The sequence below is a fragment of the Manis pentadactyla genome, chromosome 14, assembly GCF_030020395.1.
Source record: "Manis pentadactyla isolate mManPen7 chromosome 14, mManPen7.hap1, whole genome shotgun sequence".
In the NCBI taxonomy this organism is placed as follows: Eukaryota; Metazoa; Chordata; class Mammalia; order Pholidota; family Manidae; genus Manis; species Manis pentadactyla.
In genome coordinates, this window is record NC_080032.1 from 42,696,763 (window position 1) to 42,717,270 (window position 20,508).

Below are 20,508 nucleotides of genomic sequence, written 5' to 3' on the forward strand. Positions count from 1 at the left end.
CTTGTCTCCCACTAGGCCAAACCATACTTTCAACTCCCTCTGTCCCGGTGGATTTGGGGTCTTGACTCAGTTTCAGTTCCAAGCCACCCCTTTCAGCCTCCGACTAGAGGCCTCCCCTTGGCAACCTGCAGCGGGACTCCCTGAGCCAGCGTTTTGATCTGGGTGCTTCCCAGGGAAGCTTTTGACCAGCTTTTCTTGAGATTTTTGGAAATTTAGCCTCTTACTCAATTTCTCTGAACTGGATCTACCATCTTGCTTAGCAAAATGAGGGCTTCTTTTCTTTCTCAATCCAAAATTTCACCAGAAAACTCCCCAACGTTTTTTTTCTAGGGCTTCTAAGCTTTTAGTTTCATGGGAATGAAACCCTCCCAGACTCTCATAAAACCCTGAAGGAGAACTCCCCACCATTCACCTCGCAAACCTTGTCCATCATGCCTTCATCCACCAATGCATTTCTGAGATACTATTTCTTCCAGAAACACCCAAAAGCATTGCCCAGAACAGCAACACATCTGTATTTTATTTTTCAGTGCAGCTTAACTCTTGGCTATACCAAACTAAATTATGAGCAGAGCCCAGAGATAAAAATCTTTGTTTTTTAAAACCATAAATGTTATCCAGTTTTGTGCTCCAGTTTGTGAGGGATGCGTTGACTTGGAACATTGTCTCATCCTCCAAATGTCTCAGTTCCATTTTATCCACACCCCCCAACCCCAATGGGCTTTGCTATAAGGTGGTTGTGTAGCTGAAATGAAATGGCATAATCTAACTTCCATTTAAGCCTTAAAGAAACTGAACCTGTAAAGTCATCTTGGGCATTATTTACTCTTTAAAATTCCTTATACCAGTGGGACTTCGGCATGGCAAATGTCATTAGCACTAGATTGGAGTTCTGCAGACTATAGTTTTAGGCCTGGCTTTGTACCTAACCAGCTGTGTGGCTTTAGAAAAGACACTTAACCACTCTTGGCTTTATTACATGCTCTTTTTGTGTTGCCATCAATCCTAACATTAGGGTGAGACAGTGGGGAAAAAAAAGATAGTTTAGTGTAATGGGAGGGATGAGAGTGGGTGGGGACCCTGACCTGCTGTCATTGTCAAGATTTTCAGTAGCCTCCTCACTGCAGCTGATGTTTACAGACGGCTTCCTCTGTGTCCAGCACTCATGCAAACACATCCGTGTACTAACTCATTTCACTGGCACAGCACCCTAATGAGGTAGGAATGCCCACCTCTCCTATTTTAGAGATAAGGACGCTGTGGCATGCAGGGGTTATCTGACCACGGTCACAGAACCAGTGGGCGGTGGAGCTGGGAGCCAATTCTGAGTCCCGGTCCTGAACCCCAGCAGATGCTGTTCTCTCTGACATCACCCCAAGGAAGTGACCACTGACCCCAAACAAGAGATTTCTAACTCAGAACGCATCAACATTCACTGACAAAGAAACAGAAAAGATGAACAAGCTTTATGGCTATGGACCCAAAGCCCTGAGCACTTAGGTAACCGACAGAGCAGCCAGCTGGTCTGCCTGACGGCCGAGTTACAACCAAGCCCACACCCTTGCCTGCTCTCTTCCACTGGGACACCCAAACCCATCACTTTTGCCTCTGCCTACCTGTATCATCCATGTAATAAATCCAAACAGCTCTTATTTTGTTTCTCCCACAGCCACATCGTCGTTTTGACTATTTCCTTCACACTACTGGCAAGCATGCAGAATAGGTTTAGGCTTTGGACTAATGCACTGAGCCCTCTGGAAGGAGTTGTCTTTGGAGGGGCCAGCTGGGCACCCCCAACCCTGCCCTGAGCAGCAGGAGCAGGAATTCCAGGCCTCCAGTGCACTGGCAGCTCTGCACGTGTCTGTCCTTTTAGTTAAAGATGATGGACTCTGAGGTGCTAACCCCAAGGCCAAAGGGTAAGGAATCCTTATGTAAAACAAAATACAAACTTGAAACATGGTTAGATGTGTTTATAACATTTTCTCCAAAAAAAAAAAAAGTCTTCTGCCAAGAAAAAGTCAGTATCCAAACAGGTATGCTGAGCAAACACTGAAGACCCATGATTAATAATAATAATAATACAACATTAATTACATTTATGAGTTGAGTAATTACTACATGTTAGGTACACAGAATTTAAGCACTGTCCCTAAGTTTCCATCCAACTTTCTCTCCCTTCTGGATGGGTACTACAAATGCTTTTGGTTTTTTGCTCAAGACTTCATGGCCAGAAAACGGTGAGCTGGGTTTCTAACTCACATGGACTGATTCTGAAGTCTATATGCCTGATGTTCTTGCTTTCTGATGACTGCTTATGAAAGAATAAACTGAACCTTTAATACTGTGAGAAGCTAGAGCTGAGATGAATGAAACATGATCTGGAGGTTTCTTCAAGTAGCACACGGTAAAGGCACTTCTTAAATTAGGATACATGGAAGACCTAACTTTGCTTCCATGGGGATTTCTGAGAAGCCTCCAGAAGGGCATTGGAAGACCCAGAGGGAGTTACTGTCACTTATCACAAGAGATAAAACTAGGGTTTAAAATTAATTCATAAGAGTTAAGGAAGTAAGGCATTTAATTTTGCCCAGGAGTTCATATTTCTTAAATCATGCTCACAATTTTTTTAAAGCATGCTCATGTCTTACTAAATTTTAGTAAGACAGTCCCTGCTTTTAACTTAAACTTTGTAATTGGTTTTCTTCATTCATTTTGACTGTCTAATAGAGTCTTATGCGTTTTTATTTTTTCTATCAGATCATTTTATGCTTTCTGCGAATGATTGAACAGAAACCAACAGAGTAGAAATGTAGATGCATCATTTGCAAAGTACATACTTTATTTGCTGTCATATAAAATGCAATCTCCTCTCTCCCTCCTCACTGATAAAACATATTCAAACATTATCCTGCATTCCATATGCTTGTACTTCCTTGGAAACCCAAAAGCATTAAGACAGAAAACAATAAACCATCTATCCTCTTGTGAAATAACAAGTGACAAGCCAGGCAACTCATTAAACATTAATTTTGGCCCATTATCTTAATGTTTTAGATTTGCTTTTATAATGTTTTAGATTTATTTTAGTACTGTCACAATCTTCCTACACACTAGCATTTTCTGATACCAATATATTTATCTACAGGATTTCTTATTCAAGGTTAATAAAATATAACCAGAACTTGGTCCATCTTGTTGAATTGTGGTACAGAGCATAGTCTGTTTACATAAGCACAATAATGTTCCCCCTGTTAAACCACATTATAATTATGTTCAATATATTTATAAAAATAGATAGAGCTTTTTGTTAGTGTAAACTGACACGGCCTTTACAATGAATGCATTAGATTTAAAAGTGGAGGCAGCCTCTATAGTATTTTTAGCAATGTTTTTTTCTTTTTTGGTTCCTGAGTGCCTTTCAATTCATTGGCTGCACTGAAGGGAATCCTAGCTATGCTTAATAGGAAATCTGGCATGACCTCAGGGCTGCCTGCCACCTGGTGTCAGCAGTTTCAAATTGCAAGTTTAGGACTCAGGTACAGGGGTGCTAGACATGGAGAGGTTAACCTCTAATGTGAACTTTAAATGTCCTGGAAAGCAGTGCCTCTCTTTCCAAAATAATGCATTCTCTGGGAGGAATTCCCTCATCTTGTGGCCAGGGGCCTGAGTCACTCACCACAAAGAATAAAGCTCAATTCTCACTTCAGAGAAAGTTACAGGAAGCCTCTCTGGGGTTTTAGCCATTTGGACCCTGTTCTTAATTATCTGAAAGCAGATCTCTAGTTCTTCTTCCTGGATCTTAGCCAGAGAGCATTTACTAACCAAATCAGTTGGTCAAGCATATCCACAGGATATATGGCAGTTTTCAAACATGCACTGCTCATGGGAGGCAAAGTGCTACAAAAATAAATTATTGCCAGAGAAACTACCAGGAGCTCCTGAGTACTCTTTCCTCTTTCACTTTGGGGAAACAGTACCAAATAGGAGATATTTCTTTTAAAATAAAATATACGATCTGTTTCTTAACAGCTCCTCTCACCTCCTCCCCTGGCACCCCCACCCCACGCTGCAGTTAGTAACATCTGATCTTGCCAGTTTAAGCAGGAAGAAAATGCAGCCACATGGTTTAAAAAGCATGTGTTTATGACTTGCCATGTTTAAGCACTGCTGAATAAATGTATATTGAAAACATATTTCAAGTGAGAAGCCATAATAGGGGGTTTGGAGATACTCCGTATTACTCTACTAATTCATAGCACACCATAATTATGGAATATGTAGACTTTCTAGATGTAAATTATAATCCATGACTCGGTGAGAGCCCTTTGCAGCTCCCCCGCCCCCACCCCTCCAACAACATTACATTTTCAGGCAAATTGACACTAAATAGAACAAATTATGTCAAAAGCTATATAAACCATAATTTCAGCCTTAAACGTTTCACTAAAACTAAACAGCTCAAAATCTCCCTTCCTCCCTCTCGCCTCCCAGCCTGTGCTGAAATGAGTTAAGTCCAACGATTCTGAACAATGCAGCTTTACAAAAATAAATATTATTTTTACCAACAAAACTAGACCCAGATTTCTGTTCTTGTACTTTTGGCAAAAACCCTGAGGGAAATTAAATTGAGCTCTTCTGTGCTTCCCCTCAATGCCCTACCTGGCAGAAAGGACTCCTGACACAACTTTTATAATTTTCAGGACAAGAAAGTAGTTTCCGTTTCCTTTGTTAAGTGTCCCTATCTTTTCTTTTCCCCAAACAAAATCTATCAATGTAGAAAACAAGACTGGAGTGGCTCTGGGTGAAGTTGGGAGGGACTGGGGACTTTCCTGCAAGCAGCCTTGGGACTTCTCTGTAGAATCCTTCAGGAAACAAGTTGGAAAGTTCCTGAACTATCATTAAAGGGCCCCATTTAGTTAATCAGGACTATGATTTTACAACATTTGGATTTTCAAATTCCAATGCAAGTGGTAACAGACATCATGGCTGCCCCACATATATATGTATCCCCTCAGCTCTGACTTTTTTTTCATATCTGACCTGCCTCCCGACAGCCAACACTCGCATCTCTCTGCTTGAGGGTTTTCTTTGGCCCTATAGTACTCGTGGTCTAAAGATCCTGGGAATTATTTTCCCCCATGAACATCCCTCAATCCTGAGCTAATGTTCATTGGGGGAAAATCCTGAGGCTATTTATTTCCCACTGCCTCTCAAAGTTCCCCTGATTGCATTCCACTGCACGTGTGATAACTACCTTGATAACACACTCTTGATTGCTGGCTTCTCTTCCCTGTCTCCCTCCACTTCCCAGCAGTGTTTCCAGGAACTATGTAAAAATGAAACCAGAAACAACTGTATGCTCTCAAATCCCCCTCTCTGGGTCTGCTTCTGGGGCGCCCACACTAAGACATAAACCTGGTGAGATCCTGAAACCAGAAAGGCAATTGCCACATCCTGTCATTCTCTTCAATTACACTGGATAATGCCATTTCTTTACCAGAGGTGGTAGGCAGAATAATGCCCCACTTCCCCACCCTCCTCCCTCAAATGCCTACACCTAATCCCCAGGATATGGGACTATATAAAGTTATGGGCATGGGGGAATTAAAAGTTGCAGATGGAATTAAGGTTACTAATCAGCTGACCCTCAAATAAAGAGATTAGCCTGGACAATCCAGGGGCACCCACCTAATCACAAAAGTCCTTTACATGTGGAAGAGCAGGGCAAAAGAGTTAGAATCAAGTGATGCAGCATGAGAAAGACACCACTGCTAGCTCTGGAAACGGAAAAGGGCCATAAGGTAAGGAACACAGGTGGCCTCCAGGAGCCGGAAAAGACAAGGAAACGGGTTCTTCCCTAAGGCTGCAGAAAGGAACGCAGCCCTGCTGACACCTTGGTTTCAGTTCAGTGAAACCCATTTTGGATTTCAGACCTCCAAAACTATTAAGATACATTTATAAGATCCATTTGTGTTGTTTTAAGTCACTAAATTTGTAGTAATTTGTCATCACTGCCATAGGAACCATATCCTGCAGAACTGGAAAATTTGAAGTAAATATCACCTTATGTACTTTGCACCCCCTACCCATTTCTTCCCATTGCTTTTGCTCCTACAGAATCAAAGAAGATGCCTGTACCTTGATAAACTGCACAAATCTTTGCTGAACTATTACGTCCCAGACCATGTGCTAGAAATTGGGGGCTTGAGGGGGCAGACAGCACTTAGGCAATTTTTAGTCTTGGGAAGACAGAGCAGACCCCAGATGCTTATGCTTTAGCAAGGCCAGCACAGTGCTAGGAGGAGAGGCAGCCATGGGGTAGGAGCTCAAAGGCAGGAGAGCAAGGGATCCGTACATGAAAGGACTACTGGCCACACTAACAATGTGATGCTGAACTGAGGAAAATGGTAAGCCCTTAGGGGCGTTTTAAATTCTTCTTTTTTGAGTAGACTGAGTAGCTATAAAAGAACACCAATTACATATAAGGTATTAAAAAATCACAATATAATAAACACACTGTGTACTGTGTGCCTACCATACACTTTTCTTTAAGAAGTATTGTTTTAATTGAACTATCATTTACATACTACAGAATGCACCCTTTTGGGTATACAGTTTTATGTGTTTTGACAAATGCATGCAATCATATAAACAAAATTCCAAAATTCCATCATGTACTTTTAAGACAAAGTATATCTTGTCTTCCCTGGAAGTCTCCTGGGGGCCTCTCCCCATTTCCTCATCCTTCAGAAGTAACCCCATGCTAAATTTTGCATTTATCATTTCCTTTTTAATTCTACCATATTTATATCCATAAGGAAAAGGATGTTTCGTTTCACATGTTTTAAATTTTATATAAATGAAAACATCCATATTTTTCTGTGCCTTCATCCTGTTAGGATGAAACATAAGATTCACTCATGTTCTGTACTATGTAATTTCATTGTTGTATAGTACTTCCTAGTTTGAATTTATTTCTGTGTTCTACTGCTGTTGAAAATTGCACTGTTTCCAGTATTTTGTAATTTAACAGAATAGCATTGCTAGGAACATTCTTGTGCTTTTTCCAGGAGAAAAGAAATAAATATGCACACATACTCAGTACATTGTGTGTATGTATGTGTGTGTGTGTGTGTGTGTGCGTGTGCGTGTATGTGTGTAGGATATATTATATACATGCGGGGGAAACAGGGAGAGAGAGAATGGCTGGGTCACCAGTATACGAAGCTCCCATTTCACCAAATAATGCTAAATTACTTCCCAAAGTTGTTGCAGCCATTCACCCTCCAACCAGCTGTGAACAATATTCCAATTACTCCTTATCTCACTGTCCAGTTGAACAGTTTTCAGCAGAGGAAAGCCATGCCTGGGCGTTTTTGCTTTAAAAGACCAACACGGCTAAAGAAGGGGAAGGACAGAAAATTCTAACTTGAAAAATTAGACCATATTCATAGAAGGGTTCCTAATGAGGTGGGTCTTCATGGTTCTTTTGTAAGAAGGAAGGCTGCCTTTTAGAAGCTGCCAGCCCACTTCTGCAAGCGTAGAATGGCCTAGTGCCGAGTTGCAAACCGGAGTAGGAAATTTTCTGCTCCATAAGGCTGCCATTCCCAGCTTCCCTCACATGGGGAATATAACGGTGAGTTCCCTCAGCTCAACACCACAGAGGGCTGGTTCCAGACACAGTGTGGGGCTGGTGCTGGAATTCAATCTGACCCACCTACCATCCTAGTTGGGTGCCACCCAAACGCTGCCATAGGGCCTCAGGCCAATGCTGCCTGGGATTGTCTGGCCTCAAGAGGGCGCACCCCTGCCTCCCACTCCTGCAGTCAGGCTCCGCCAGGGCCAGTGCTGGACACCAGGGCCCGCTGTCCTTCAGGGGATTTATCAACCATGTCAGACTGTTTGACAAACTTCCTTGAACTCATGTTGGCCAAACTCTTTCTCCAGGATCTCTCGAGGCTTGGCTTCCAGTTTGTCTTTCTTTCTTCTTCAACCCACAAGCCTCTTTCCGTCCCTTTCTCCTGGTGCCAGCTCCCCAGACATCACCAATTAGTCAAACATCAGTGCTTGGCAAGCCTTTCCCTAATGCTTCTGGCTCAGCTGCAGGGCACCCCATCCTCGGGCCTGCAGTCTGGCTTTGTGGGGGGCCTCGCTGCTGGAGCAGAAGCCGTGCTCACTAAACTCTGAATAGGAGAGACTGAGGTAAAAAAACAAACAAACAGCGAGAAATCTGGGAAAACAGGCTTTTCTTCTGAGGTTTACAGAATGACTGTGTTTGCTTTTTCTCTTACATTCTCCGGAGGCCAAGATAATTACCTACAGTTAATTTCTATTCACTTAAGGAGAAATAATCACATTTAGATTTGTTAGAGGATAGCCAAGAACATCTAGTTACCCTAAAAAATACCCCCAGAAAAAAATTTTGCCTTGAGACACAAGGGCATTATAGCTGCCCTTTGTCCACTTACCCTGTGCTTGGAAGGTTCTGGACTAAATGCTTCATAACAAGCTAATCCTCTCATAACACACACTGAGGTTGGCTTAGCCCCATTTTGGACATAAAGTCCAGGTTGCAGACAGCTTGGAGGTGGAATTGAACCCATAGCTGTCCAACTTCAGAGCCAGATTTCTTGACCTCTATCCGAAGGCGAATTGGTTTCCTTGAAACATACAATGACCTTTCATTGCTGCTTTTAGTGCTTCTCAATTGGAGGCACCCAGCGAGGCCTCCCTACTGAGGAAGTGGAGTTACAAAGGGCCCACCACTGGGGGCACCTCAGCAGGTGGCTCATGAGAACCTCTGGGCTTTGCCTCACTCAGGAATGATGCTAGAACAGTGAATGTTTAGGGCTGAGGTGCAAAACTGTGGCCACTACATGATGGCAGAAAATCAGCTTGGGAGGCTGCCTAGTCAGAATCGACATCAGCAACTCTGAGTCATGGAGGGAATCACTCCTGCCACTGACACGCTGTGACCTCAAGCAAGTGATCTGTCTTCTTTAAGCTTTAGGTTCCTTTTCTGTACGAATGACTGGATGGTGTCAGATTCAAGCTATGACTTTTTCATAGGACAATCCTAGGGATTAAATGAAGTTGACTCTAAAAAACAGCTGGCACAGTGCCTGGCCCAATGCAAGCCTCCACAAAAGCTGGCTCTCTATGCACCCTGCTGCCAGGTAATGACATGTACATTACCTGCAGTATTTCTGAGGTATGCCAGTATCTCAGGATAGTTGTTTCTTCTTCTTGCTTTGGGCTGTAATGGAGTTTTTTGCAATATAAATTAGCCTTCAAGCCTGGAAAGCACGGTTGAGTTGAAAGAGCATGGCTTTTGGGGCTAAAAGGATGGGTTCAAATCTACCATCTATTTCTTGCTGGCTGTGTGACCTTTGAGCAAGTTACTTAACCACTCTGTGCTGTTTCCCATCTATGATGTAGGGATAAAAATAGTACCCACTTCTTATGACTGTTGTGGAGATTAAATGAGTTAATACACAGCACATGGTAAGCACTGAATAAATATTAATAACATAAAAATGTTTATGTTTATACCACCCAGGTACATGTTTAACCACAAGTAAGGTTTTCTGGCAAGATCATCGGTACATAGTGACATGCTTTCACCAGAACTCAATCACTAAAATCATGAATGAGGAATCATGGGAAGCTAGGGACCCACCTGAGGAAGGGGAACTGTAGGTACCAGTTTAGCTATCACCAGTTCTCTTTAAACATGAAGACTGGCCTGCCAGATTGTATTGAAGGCAAGAGAACTAGTAGGCACCCATTCATCTACCCACTCACCCATACCTCCCTCTGTCCATCTGTCTGTCCCTCCCTCCTCTCCTCCCTTTTTCCCTCCATCCATCCACCCATCTTTCCACTCACCATTCATCCATCCATGACTCCAACCAACCAACCAACATTTCCCATGAGCCTTTGATGTGCTACGTTGTGTTGGTTCATCTCCAACTCATTGATCACAATCCATCCACTTCTTTTTATTTGCAAATTTTATCTTTCACTTTTCTTTATCTGCACTGCCATTTCCATCCAAGCCAGCATCATCTCTTATCTGGACTTCTTAACTGGTTCCCCCATTTTCATTACCAGCTCCTTCCACAACCCGTTCCCCATGCAGTAGACTGAGCAGACAGTATTTTAAAACTACAAATTTAACCATGTCACTCAACAGTGATCCCTTATTGACAGTGCCACATTGCAATGAGAATAAAATCAAGTTCCTTCAAGTGGGCTACAAGAGCCTGCAAATCTGGCCTCTGGCTTCCTCCTCTCCCCCACCTACTCCCCTCCACCCAGACCCAGTGGTGTTCTTCCCTTGGGTTCCCACAGGACAGCGGATTGATTCCAACCTTAGACCTTCTCTCTGCTGTTCCCTCTGCCTGTAATGGCCTCTCCCTTCTAAGATACGGGAAGCTCCTTTTCACACCTCCTCACTGAGGTCTTCTCTCATCAGCCAATCCCCAGTCCCTTATCTTACTTGTTTTCTACTACAGCTTGATTTTTTTCTTTGCTTCCTAGTTAAATGTCTACCTCACCTGTAGAATGAAATGTGTCTGTTTCATTTACCATTCAACCCTCAGCAGATACCACAGAGCTTTGTTCCTCTGTCTGGAACCCTCTTTTCCGCATGTCAGCCTGGCTCACTCCCTCACTTCCTTTAGGTCCCTACTCAAATATTACCCTGCCAGCTGACCTTCTCAGTCTGTCCTTTAGAAGAGAGCTCCCACCAGCCCCCAATGCTCTGCTTTAAGTTTTTCTTTGTAGTTCAAGTGCTCAGTAGCCATATGTATTTGCTATCATGTTGTGCCACCCAGCTCTAAGCAGTGACGACCACCGGATGTATTACGTAAAACTGCCTATTAGTAACATCTGTCTGCTCTCGCCTCTTCTGCAGAGAAGATCCCTGACATCAGGGGCTTTCTTTGGTGTTGATTCTCAGCACCTAGAATAGCATCTGGCATGCAGTGGGTACACAACAAATACTTCTTGTTGAAAGACCAAATGGTGAATTTATGTGAATAAAAGCTCCTGAGGACAGGGACCAAAAGCTGTATTTGCTGGGGGGGTCTGTGAAGACAAGGAAGGTGAAATTTCTGACCATAAGAACCTTGCTACTGGGGGCAGAGATGGGGCAGTCCGGTGTCACCTAAGGATCTACCCTTAGCCCCCTCACACCTTCTCTGCCCTTCCACACCAGCTCTCTGCCCGTTCTGTCCTATCTCCCCTCAAAAGGACACCAGGCTTTAATTTTGTCTGTCTCATTTTTGCCTTCAAGTGAATATTGGGTGTTTTACTCCAAGATGGACAGGATAAGCCAGCATCCTTGCAATTTATGTTCACAAAAGAAAGATCTCTGAGTTTGTTTGTTTTTTTTTTTTGCCATTTATTTAACACCACAGGTGTGTGGACTTTTTAAAGAGCTTTGAAAGGACACTTTATGAAATAAATTGAAAATTGAAAAACGTCCGCAGAAAATATAACTTCTGATTGTATTCCCAGAGCCATAAAAGCAAACGTTTTCAAAATCAGAGACAGAGAGAGAGAGAAACAGAGAGGGAGGAGGGGGTGGGGGGAAGAGAGAGAGAGAGAGAGAGAGAGAGAGGCCTTTCTCTGGAAGGTGTTTGTTAGTTTAAGGTTTTAATCCTTGCCTCTATGAGATGGAAAGGACTTGTACTAAATTACTTAGAAGCCTCACTGTTATTCCAGCCAAGATGGAGAGGATGGTGGTGCCAAGCTGCCGGTACTTTTCAGTCTAACCCTAACTCCTATTGGGGAAAGGTTCTGATTAAATTATCATTTGAGCCTTTTGCGCCGAATACCTTGACTAAAGAGACCTTAAAAATACGAATGCACTTCACCTTTTGCTCAGTCTGATTCTTCAACGAGTTAGTTAAAAATGAATGTTTATGCTGGGTGCCGTGGTAACAAAAGCAGGTCACCGCGATCTGGTTGTGTGTCTTTCTGACGCCACTAGAACTGTCAGGCGACTATTTGAGCTCAAACTCCTGGGAAAGCGCGTGTTCACGTCAAACACACCCGGTGGGGAGGGAAAGGCAGTGGTCCCTTTAGCTCTGAGTTCAAAAACTTCTTAGATTAGAATTCCCTTTATGTTTTAAACAAATGTCCTTCCAGCCGCAACAAGCAACCTATTCTATATGGAGGGCACAGCAGCAAAACCCCACAGAAGATTAAATGTGCATAAGCCTTAGGCACTGCTCATAGGATGTAAGGCTACAACTTTTTAGGAGGCAGTTTTCAGATCATACTTTATAAGGGAATGGGAATGAGAGGTTCTTACTGTTTTTTTCTTACTTCTATGGCTAAAAATGGTTCATTTTAAAAATTACACAATGTTACTTACAGCTCCTGAGCAGGAGCAAAAGAGTCTGCAAAACTCGCTGCAGAAGTTTTATGGCTATTTTTTTCCCTTCTTAATTCTGAAAGTGTGAGTGAGGACTGATTCTTTATTCAAATAGGGAGGTGATATATAAGCTATTTTGTCATCATTTTTAAAAAGCATTTGCTAGGCACTTTTTGAGGGAGCTGCATAAGGTGTGTGAGATAGACAAGGTCCCAGAATTCTAGATGCTCCTAATTTGTAGTTTATTCAGCTCAGCTGGTGAAAATGCTCTCTCAGGAGCAGGATGCTATCATAACAAAGGCACTCCCCAAAGAATCAGGACACCCGAGTTCTATTTCAGGCACAACCACTGTTAGCCACTGACACTGGCCAAGCCATTTGAGATCTATAAATCTTATATTCCTGAGTCTCTCAATAGGATTTTTTCCCCATATTTCCCTTGCTTGCTTTGCATGGTACTTGCCAAGATCAAACTACCTGAAGGTGGTTGTTAGGAAAGGGCCACCACTTGACAAAACCTTAGCCCACAGTGACACCCCCTACCCCTCATTCTTTATCTGCAAAAAAAGTCTTCCTATTTATAAGGATCTGACTTATCGTGCAAGAGGCCAGAAGTCAAGTAGAAACAAGAGCAGAGAACCATCCCCATGGACAGACATTCCTGAACTTCTCATAGGTAAAGGGAGAAAGTTTCTGACTACATTGGCAGAACTTAACTGGAAATCAGTGATATTCTCAATACATTCAGGCACATGTTTATTGTGATAGCCAGTAGGTGTTGAGCACTGGACTTTGAAGAAAAGTTGTCACCAACTGAAGCATTTCCATGTGTTCAATCTGAGCTCTGGTGACCAAGAGAACTTTCTAGGCAGCAGTATAAAAACACAGAACATTTAAACTGAATTCTCGACAAGCATTCATTTGTTGTAGGTCTGGCATCTGCAGGAACCATGCTCTGAGTGGGAACTTGGAGACCAGCCAGCCTGGGTCTCCTGCTCTATGGACAGAACCCTGAGCCAAGAATCAAGGGCCATAGCCCATAATAGCCAAACACACCTGCAAGTGCCCCACAGGTGGGGGGGGGGGCGAGAGGGCCAGGACTGAAGTACCAGGGCTCCTGATACTGCAGACCTCCCGCTTCCCCAGGGCTGGCCTTCCAGGGGAATTCTGTGCCATGGTGGGTTCTGGGTCAGACCTTTCCAGTGTTCTCCATCTTCGCTGCTCCCCCAAACCTTCTTTCTCCTGTCTGCCCTCCCCAAATGTGCTCACACAGAGAGGACAATGTTTATTTCCTCTAACAGATCAAAAAGGGATTTAAGCTCCCACCTTGCCCTGGGGAACATCTATTTCCATGGGATTATAAAGAAAACCTTACTGCCAAGTGAAGAACCGCCAAAGTTCAGGATGGGAGCCAGCAGTGAGCAGGCTTTGCTTGGGCCTTAGGGGTGGGGACAGGGCACACTGTCACCTGCTCACAGATATGCCGCATGCCTGTGCCTACAGAGGGCCGGTTTACACCCATCTTCTTAGTTTCTCCCTTCCCAACTACAGTCACAGATAGGGCAGGTCCACATCCCATGGAGTTCCAAATCTGCATATCCTGCTGGATCCCAGGAGCTGTCAAGTACATAATTACAGCTTTACTTCCGTATCTCCTGAGCGGAGCATACTCTCCTGCTGGCCACTTCCACTGAATTATTTGGTATTATATATTTTCTTTGGCAAGGTAATTAACCTCTTCACGTCTCAGGTTATTTCATCTCTAAAACAGTGATACTCTCTCACAGTGCACCATGACAGGAATGTTAAGGGATTTCTCACAGAAAGTAGGTGACATAAAAAGAAAAATCGGTGAGAAAGCTCAATCTTGGTACATCACTACGTTCCGAACCATTTAACAACTGTCTACTTTACTAAGAGCAGAGCACAGTATGAATTAGGTTTCACTGTAATTGTGTCCTGAAAATAAACATGATTTCCAGTGGAGAGGTCTTACTCTTAATTAGAGGGATGTTTCATTATAGTCTACTGGCTCAGATCATGCAGTGTCTCAAAGAGATCCTACCCAACATTATCCCAACACCCCTGTTTTACAGATGTGTTAATGCCCAGAGAGTTTGAGTGACCTGCACATGGTCATGCAGTTAGCCAGGGGCATGGCCAGCCCCTAGGTCTCACCTTTGGGATTCTCAGTGTACAGTTTTCCAATAGACTGACACGACAGTAGCCTGTGGAGGTTGATTCATGCCTAGGCACATGGATCTCTTCTCCATCAATGAATTACAGTCTTGCAGAACCAAAGCCCCAGTGGATCTCATTTCTTGTCTTTTTCCGACATCCGAGAAAACTGGCAGAGTCACCAGGAATCACTGAGAATGTGCTGGGTCCCTGCAGCAGCAATGTGTACGTGTGGATGCACCCCTGCAGCAGGAACCTCTGGGATGAGTTCGGATGTGAGGTGATGTTTGGTGTACCCCAGGTTTGTATAATCTGATTCTAAGAGGAAACACTAAGGAAGGTGGTTGTCTCTTTCAGTAAGCGAAGTTTGAAAGCTACATAGGTTGCAGAGGTTCAACAGGGACAAGAATATGCACGGAGTACCTTTCCCCACTGGAGACGGGCCCTGCATTGTGGGAAGTCTTGGGGGTGTGGATTTCAGGAGAAGGTCACACTGTGGCCTCTGTCTGATAGGCGAGGCCCAGACAATCGTTCCTCTGTAGCCCTGGGCCCCCCAAAACAACCACAATTTTACCTTCTGTTTCTGAAGCTTTTGTATTTGTTAAAGCAACTTTCACAGTTTTTTTGCCCTCTTGGTATTTTCTCACAAACTCCTGTAGATGTTGAGAGGGTGGGGATGGGTATCTTCACATTACAATTGACAAAACTGAGACTGAGGCCACTCTTCTGCTTTGGAGTCTCTTTAAAATAGGCCAGGACACTGGGCTAGTTTATTTACGTGCATGTAAGTTTCTCTTTGGTGGTTTATAAAAGACATGGGTGATGGGTTGTAAGTTTGCCATGAGCTGATGTAAATGTTAAGGCAGTTCACTACATATAATGTATGAGGTTTAATAGAACACGTGACAATTCAGAAAAGAAGTCAGCCCAGGATGCTAGCTGCTCCCACTCCAGTGTCACTGCTCACAACATTTTTCTCTCTTCTTCCAGAACTGCTTTCAGAGCCAATTTCTAGACAAGAAAATCAAGCTCATTTATTCAGGCATTACTGTTTTTAATGTAAAAAAGACTTATAAGTTGGAAGTTTAAGCTCTCATCTCTGTGTGTTTAAAAAGGTCCATGTTTTATATAGTTAGCTTCATTTCTACTCAGAACAAGATCCTTTTATTTTTCCTGCATCTAACATGAGAGGATTTGGGGATGGTGCTGGGAAAGGATTCATTTATGAATATTTAGTCCAAAGTTGAAGTTAGATGTGGTCCCTATTGCATTACAAGACATGACCGTGGGGCACATACCATGTAGTAGCTTATATCAGTTGGACAGAGATGAAGGTGTGATACAAACTGCACATATGTTTGGCATGGAGCTAAACTCTCTTAGCCAGTGTTTGATTTAAAAAAGAAAATTTAAAGAAAGTGAATGGATTACAGCAGGGTTTGCAAACTCTTTCTATAAAGGGCCAAACAGTAAATATTTTAGGCTTTGTGGACTACGTGGTCTCTCTTGGAACTACTGAACTCTGCTGTTACAGCAGGAAGCAGCCATACGTGAAATGTAAATGAATGTACATAGCTGTATTCCAATAAAATTTTATTGACAAAAACAGGTAGTACGCCACATTTGGCTCACAGGCTTAAGTTTGCTGACCCCTGGTTTATGGTCTATTAAATTGAGGTAAATAATAGATGTTATCATCCTCGGATATCAAGATGTCTAAGCCTATAGAAATGGATTTGTTCTTTGCTGGTAAAACAAATGCAGAATAGCACCGGCATCTTACCCATTCCTATCTAAGGCATCGTCAATACCTGACATTTTAGTTAAAGTGTTAGACAATTAGGAAAATGGAAGTTCTACCTCAGTTGAAGAGTTTATGTCTTTTTTTTAAATAGCTTCTTTTCTTTATCATACAACTAACAAATGTGTACTGAGGTTAAATAATATAACAAAAATACAGATAAGCTCATGAAAGAATATAACAGCACCTTTTAATACTTTGAGCTGTTCTTTTTTGAAGTTCTTTTAAACTTCATTTTTACAAATATGAGATCAAACTGTGTGAAGTTTTGTTTTATACTTTCTAATTTAACTGTGATCAAGTTTTTTTCTTAATGAAAAAAGGCAATTTCATTAGTCATCAGGAAAATGTAAACTAACACCACAGTGAGATACCACGTCACAGCCAGTAGGCCGGCTACAATTTAAAAAGACTGAAATATCAAAGTCTGGCAAGGACGTGGAACAATTGGGATCTGCAAATGCTGCTCATGGACTATGAAATGGGAGGTCAAACCACTTTACGAAACTGGCCACTTTTAATAAAATTAAACACACAAGTCTTTACAACCCAGTAATTCCAATCTTGAGTATTTACCTGAGAGAAATGTGTCTATGTCCTCCACAAAGCATGTACTGGGGTCTTGAGGGCAGTTTTATTAATAATAGCCCCAAACTGGAAAGAACCCAAATACCCAATAAGGTGAGAATTGTACCTATAAAATGGACTACAGCTCAGTCAAATAGGGAGCAAGCAACCAGGAAAAATACTACAAACAAAATGATGAACAGAAGACCCCAGACACAGAAGCATGCAGACTGTGGGACTCTGTGCATATGAAGTTCAGCCAGCAAAACCAACTGCTGGTGATAGACATCAGAGCAGCTTACAGTAAGTATAACCACCACCCAAATAAAAACCTGGAATGTTCCAATCCCAGAAGGTTCCCATAGTCTCTTTCTAATATCCTGACTTGGAAGGTGGTTAGAATGCTGTATAACTCTTATCAAAACACATGAAACACTACACTTAAGATCTTTATCTTTAAAATATATAAATCATACTTTAATAAAGAGAAATATGTTATAAAACACACTTGGCTTTGCCTTAAAAGGGAAAATTATCTGTAAAGCAGTGTTTACAGGAGAGAGCTTTTAATTAATAAATCTGCAGTGGAATGAGGTGGACAGCCAGCCCTTGTTTTGAGGTAGCAATCTTTATGGTGCTCTTTTCAATTTCATATCTATACTTGTTTCTAGACTGCCCTGCTTTTCTAGGCCTGGCCTTTTTTATTCCAATTTGGAAAACAGATGAGCTTTAACTACATAGGAAGAGCAATGAAAAATGTCAAGGACATCTTAAATGACATCTCCCAGAACTCTCTTTATAACGACTCACAGGAGACACCTCCCACATCAGTGTCTGGAAAATCTGCGATTCTTCTGAACAATGAAGCTGTTTTCCTCTCTGTGGACACCAGGGATCCTGCCGCTGACTACATCCCATTTTCACTCTCCCAGGAACTAGAACCACAGGAGCTTAGTGTGTATATACCTCAGTGCTAATCTGACCCTAAGATTTATTGTCTTATTTTTCCCTTAAGTCAATTAGCCTAAGAGTTCTTAATCTTTCCATTGTTTCTTCGAAAATTGAGAAATAATTTACATCCTGTAAAATTCACCCTTTCAAAGTATGTAATTCCAATAGGGGGAATCTAGTAATCATAATGTTACTCATGTAATTGTACATTAATGATACCAAAAAAAAACCAGTATGTAATTTCATGGTTAACATACTCATAAAGTTGTAATACTAGCACCCAAGAGAAACCCATTACTGGTCATTACTCATTTCTTGGTCGCTCCAGCCTCTGGCAACTATGAGTACACTTTCTACCTTGATGGATTTGCCTATTCTGGACATTTTTTACAGGTGAACTCATATACACACATACATATATAGTATATAGCATTTTGTGTCTGGCTTCTTTCACTTAGCATAATATTTTCAAGAGTCATCCATGGGCCATATATCAGTTTTTTGTTCCTTTTTATGGCTGAATAATATTCCATTCTATGGTTAGACCACATTTTATTTGTCCACCAATTAATGAACATTTAGTTTAATTCCACCTTTTGGCTATCATGAATAGAGCTGCTAAGAACATTCAAGTTTCTGTGTGGACACATGTACACATTTCATGTGTTTACTGGCCATTTGTATATGTTCTTTGATGAAATGTCTATTCAAACCCATTGCCCACTTTTCAGTTGGATTGTCTTTCCATTGTTGAGTTGTAGTTTTTTTGTTTTTAACAATACTTTTGTTAGCTCTTTTACATTCTTTGAAGATGGCATTGAGAGATAAATGTATCTATATAAAAAGGGTTAGTTTGTTTTCTATTTACCCTTTTGGTAAAAATAATACTTCCATTAGTTTTGATATGTTTAAAGTGCGATTCCATATCCTAAATCAACTTTCTAATACACCATCCCACCAAACCACAAGTTTTATGTCTTTATTCTACATTTTATATGCTAAATTGTTCAATTATTAATTTCAGATGCTAAATTAATTATTCAATTATTCTGCTAACTGGTATCAGGAAAGGACTTGCCACTTTTACTGCTTCCTTTTCTGCCATCAACATACATTAAATATTTTTTTAAAATAATGAAAAGGACAAGGAAATTAAAATGGGCTTTCTATAAATCCAGAAAGAAAGTTTTCTTTAAATGCAAAAGTCTCACAGAGAAATTACTCTCTATTCTAAAGACTGTAAAAAAAAAAAAGTAGGTTTTTCTATTCTACCAGTCAAACCTTCTTGTTAAGGTCTCTAGACCATCACAATTTGATCACCTACAAATTTAAAGTCCCACTTGCCTTTAATGAACAAAACAAAATGAAAAGACATCTTGTTCTGATTTTTAATTATGGAAAAAGGGATAGTCAACTAATCATTAAACTAGAATCTACACAGTTTCAGACATCACATTTTTATTACATCTGTGAGAGGAATTTACTGACTGCTGGTAATTTAACATTTGAAAATAACCCTTCTTATATTACCTTTTTTTTTTTTAAAGCTGTTTGTTATTTGAGGGCTGAAATAGTTTTCCAAAACGCAACAAGCTGTAAATGGATCCATGGGCTATTAATTTGCAGTGTGTGGTACCAAAGGGAAAAGCCTGTCAGGTGGATTGATGTGATTCCAGGCATTAGACAGCCATCCTCAGAGACCTCAGAGTAAATCAGGGGTGGGTACCATCCTGTCTCTGGTGCTCCTGAAGTATTTAAAGCTGCAAGGGGAAAAGGTCCTAAATTAGAAGTAAAGGAAAAGGCAGAGAGGTCAAAACACCTCCTGAAGAAAGTTTAAGGTGTTAAAAGGGAGGAGAGGATTCTTCTAATGAGAGGATATCACACATCTCATCTGTGATAACAGGAATGGCCATCCAGGGCCCTCTCCAACACTACTTCCATATCTCAAACATTTTTCCTTCTTGATTGAGGTAGCACATACATACATAGCTATGTATATCCCCAATTAATGTTTAGAATGTCCACCACTCCCCAAGGCCCCCCAGTGCCCCTTCTGAGTCCTGGGAGTAATCACCTTGCCCACCCCTATCACTCAGATTAGTTTTTCTCATTTAAAATTTTTATACAAATGGGACTGCATAGCATGTTCTCTTTTACTCTGAGTCCTCTTATTCAACATTATGTCTGAGATTTATCCATGCTGTCCCACTGACCAGAACATAGTTCCTTTTTTATCGCTATGCATATTCCATTATTCAGAGACCTCACACTTGATTTACACATTCTATTGCTAATGAACATATGGGTTGTCTCCAGTTTCTGGCTATTATGAATAAACCTGCTGAGGAGATTCTTGTGTATATCTTTTGGGGGGCCTCTGCACTAATTTCTCTCAAGGATGTCCATTGCCAGGAATGGTATTATTGGGTCACACCTGTATGTTTAGCTTTGGTTGATATCACCGAGCAGTTTTCCTAACTTTGGCTTGATTTGTATATTCACCAGCTGTGTATGAGCGTTCCAGTTGCTTCACCTCTCAGGCACACTCAGTATTGTCTGTCCTTTTAAAGTCAGCCTTTCTGGTGAAGTGCAGCACCACATTTCAGTCTGATGGACCTCATTCTAT

The 20,508-nt window shown here is 41.7% G+C and overlaps 1 protein-coding gene across 7 annotated transcripts in view; it reads right to left on the bottom strand.

The window, feature by feature from the left end:
• RARB (retinoic acid receptor beta) overlaps window positions 1-20,508 on the bottom strand; it is a 708,617-nt gene that overhangs the window by 57,858 nt on the left and 630,251 nt on the right. The gene's annotated exons all lie outside the window — the stretch shown is intronic.